Below are 4,453 nucleotides of genomic sequence, written 5' to 3'. Positions count from 1 at the left end.
TGCTCTGAAAAAGTTACACAATTACGCGACGAGTTTAAATTAATGACAGCAGAACTTTCGCGCACAATGGATGAAAAGATTGACGCGAAATTCGACCAACAGAACACTCAGATTGACGAACGTTTTAATCACCACATAGAAAACAGTAATACGCGTTTCCGTAAATTTATACAGGATCAAAATAAAGTAAAACGTCAAGTCATGGAAACAATCACTGCACAGAGACAAGAAGATAAACGTAAAATGTTTGCGAAGGCAAAAACATATGTAGACAACAATATTGCTACAGTGTCCGACAAAATTAATACCATCGAACAGTTGAACACAAAATTACGTGACGAAATTTCCGATCTTAAATCGAAAACAGACACATACACAACAGATTTTCAAACAGTGACCGATAGACTCGAACAATTAGAACTAACACAGGATTCCGATGTCGTCAAAGCTGACGTTAAAAAACTGAACGAAACTACACGTAAATTGCAAACACAGATTAATGCTTCTGACAGTAAAATCGATGATCAGGCAAAAATACTGACTGAAAAATATAATGAATTGGCCAGTCGTATTGACGTTATTGAAAGTAATAATGACAACAAATCAGACGACACTGCACCGATTTCATTTAATCAAACACCTGAATTTCAAAATTTACAGCAGACAGTTAATGAGATCGATTCATCTAATTACACCTTACGTAGAAAATTGTCATGTAACAGAGATGAAAAATATTTCAGTTAATAACACATCACAGCAGACGCCACTTTACGAACATTTTTCAGACTCACGCAGCGCGTATAATTTAGGTAATGTACAGAGAGTACGGGACTTAGATTACGAACAGACACAGACAAATAGATTCTCTTACAATACTGAACCTGTCCCGTCATACAGAGACGATAATTTTGATTACAAACATTTTCTGTCAGTGAGAAAATTTAAAGTGTTTAAAAATGACAGAACACAGATTCATCCACTGGATTGGATTCAACAATTTAGCTTTGCTTTTCCACCGACTTGGCCCGTTACGCATAAACTTGAATTTATTTGCAGTTTTTTGGAAGGCGAACCGGCAACTCGTATGAGACCGATCGCGAAGCAATGCTATTCAGTAGAAGAGTTTCAGAATGCTTTTCTGTCAGCGTATTGGTCGAAGACGACACAGCGCGGAATTAAAGATCAACTAATTAGCTTACCGAATTATGAGAACTCAAACTTTCCCAGTGTCACTCAATTTTTTGAACACATGGTGCAACAAAACCAGTACCTAAGTGAACCGTACAGTGAATCTGCACTTATACAATTATGCATTTCTAAATTACCACGGCCATTAAGAGTGTCACTTTTAACGGGTCAGCAAAAAGAAAATATTTCGGCATTCAGGGATCTGTTGCAGCTTTTAGAAGTGCAGCAAACAGATTATTCCTTCGTAAACAAAAATTTTTCATATGACAATCAAGGCCAACAAACTTACAGTAATTACAGTCAACCACGTAATTTCAATAGCAAAGGTAACAGACGCTTTAGGAACGACAACCACCAGAACTTTAACAGCAGACAAAATTTTGATTATCAGTATCGAGAAAATTATCAGCAAGAAGAACCACATTTTAGTAACAACAGAGGTTTTTCACAACAACTGCAACAAAACCAGCCGGTTAGAATACCTAACCAACAATAGAATGCACAACGTCAACCGGGCTTTAATGTTTCGCCGCTTGCAAGTATAGTCCCTGGTACAACAAATAGTAACGCACGGCAGCAAAGAAACAACTACGTACAGAAAACACAATATTTCAATTCATATCGCAATGCACCGTATAGGAATGACTATTACGACAGACGTAAAAATAATGAAGACAATTTTCAGCATACATCTAACAACAGTCGGTCTTACCAACAGCAATATTATCCACACGAACATATTCTCATGAATGAACCCGACAGTAGATTTCATCCAGAGCGTAATAGTCTGGAAGAAGTAATAGAACAGTTCAAATAGTACAAATGCCACAGAATCGTCGTGACAACAATAACACGTTAGATAGAATCTGACTAGATACTGTACAGGCCGCATCTTCCAGTAACACAAGCACTTATTATGACACGCAGAATGTTGTTCACGAAAATGTTATTACTTTTGACGACATCCGAGACACTCTTTTACAGGAAAGACCAGTTGTTCAAAAAACTATTTCACACCCTGTCATCGAAATTAAAATTGGTTCATCGAAATTTTCAGCAGTAATCGATTCCGGATCACCTATGTCAGTAATAAATGAAGAAACTTTTAACGAGTGTAACAAAGAGAATAAGTATCCTACATTACCATTAGGCAAAATGAAAGTGAAAGGAGCAGTATCGAGTAAAGGAGTAGACGTTAAATTACAGACACATTTATCATTTTGTATTGCAGGTCACACATTTCACTCAAATTTTTGGATTGTTCCTTTATTGACAACAGACTTTATTTTAGGTACTAATTTTCTCGTACAACACGACGCAGTGGTTGATTTTCAAAATTCCTATTTAATGCTAAAGGATGAAGACGTACAGTTGGCTTTAGAATTTCAGCACTCACTATCTGCGGAAGAACAAACAATTAATCGCACAGAGGTCATTTCCGCATCACGTAACATAGACTGTAATGCCACATTGTTCACGGATACGTACGTACATAACTATGACATTTCAGACGAAGCTGACTACGACGTAATGCAGATGATTTCTGATAAGGTTAAACAGAGTTGTGCAAATACAGACGACGAACGCACGCAACTACACAAAATTCTTTTACAGCAAGCTCCAGTTTTTGACAATATTCCTGGTACTATGTCCGGTTTTATGTATGAATTTCAAGTCTAACCGCATGATACATTTAAAGCAAAGCATTATCCCATTCCATATATCCACAGAGAACAAGTTAAGAAAGAATTGCAGGATATGCTTGACCAAGGAATTATTGAACCGGCAGTTAGTCCGTACATAAACCCGCTCCATATTGTTAAGAAAAAGGATGGATCACTTCGCCTTATACTTGATTCGCGTCACATTAATGACATTATTATTAATGAAACAGATCGACCACAGACATTAGAGGAACTTATACAGAAATTTCACGGTACTGCAATTTATTCTACATTAGATCTGAAATCGGGATTTTGGCAAATTCAGCTTCATCTGAATTGCAGAAAGTATACAGCCTTTCTCTGTTTTGGCGACTGTTATCAATTTTGTAAATTACCATTCGGTTTAACTATTTCTTCTGCAGCTTTTATTCGCGGTTTGAACACAATACTTCCGACAGAACTTAAAGACAGAATCACGACGTACGTAGACGACATTCTTATTGCAGAAGCTACCTGGTCTGAACACAATATGATTTTAGAACGACTGTTGCAAACTTTTCATGCGCAAGGACTCACAGTTAATCTCAGTAAATCGCACTTTGGTAAAACCTCTATAAAATTTCTTGGACACGTAATTTCAGCAGAAGGCATTGCGCCTGATCCGGAAAAACTTCAAGCTCTACGTGACGTTACTGTTCCTACGACGAAGAAGCAACTACGCAGTTTTTTAGGCTTAATTAACTTTTTTCGTAAATTTATTCATCATTCTGCTTTAGACACACCTAGATTATCCCAATTGACAGGTAAAAACACTATTTGGTCCTGGGATAAGCAAGCGCATTCTGAATCTATGAACCTGAAACATGCTTTGTTAAATGCACCACTTTTATCGCACCCAGATCTTACCAGAAATTTTTCCATTGCCACGGACAGTTCCAACACCGCTTTAGGCGTACACATTTTTCAGGAAATTGAAGAAGATGGTTATACAGTAATTAAAAACATCGCATTTGCAAGCCGCATTTTGTCACCTGCTGAACGAAATTATTCCGTTACAGAACTGGAAACATTATGTGTTGTTTGGGCCTTCACGAGATTTAGACATTTTCTTTATGGCAGACACACCACCGTTTACACAGACCATAGAGCTATACAATTTTTGCTTTCAGCTAAATTTACTCACGACAGATTAAGCAGATGGAAACTTTATCTACAGGAATTTAATTTTACAATAGTTCACATTCCCGGCACACAAAATGTTGTAGCAGATGCACTATCTCGTTCTCTCAACAACAATCAGCAAGACGTCGCAACCAACTTCTGCAAAACAAATTTCAGCGTGATGTACATCCAACAAGTTGCATTTGAAAATTTTATTTCGTCGTCATTACAGGACATAGCAAAAGAGCAAAGTAAAGACAATGTGTGGAAAGAAATTAAACACCGTTGGCAAGATAAGAATAATGTTACGATTAGACATCATTACACTGTACGCAATGACATTCTCTTTCGCCGCTCTCATCCTGACAGCAACAATTGGTTATTATGCATTCCTGACGAACTTGTTAACAAATTAATCTGGTACACTCATTTAAGCTACG

The sequence above is a fragment of the Schistocerca cancellata genome, chromosome 2, assembly GCF_023864275.1.
Source record: "Schistocerca cancellata isolate TAMUIC-IGC-003103 chromosome 2, iqSchCanc2.1, whole genome shotgun sequence".
NCBI lineage: Eukaryota > Metazoa > Arthropoda > Insecta > Orthoptera > Acrididae > Schistocerca > Schistocerca cancellata.
The sequence above is the reverse complement of the archived record's forward strand: the minus strand, read 5'-3'. Positions refer to the sequence as shown.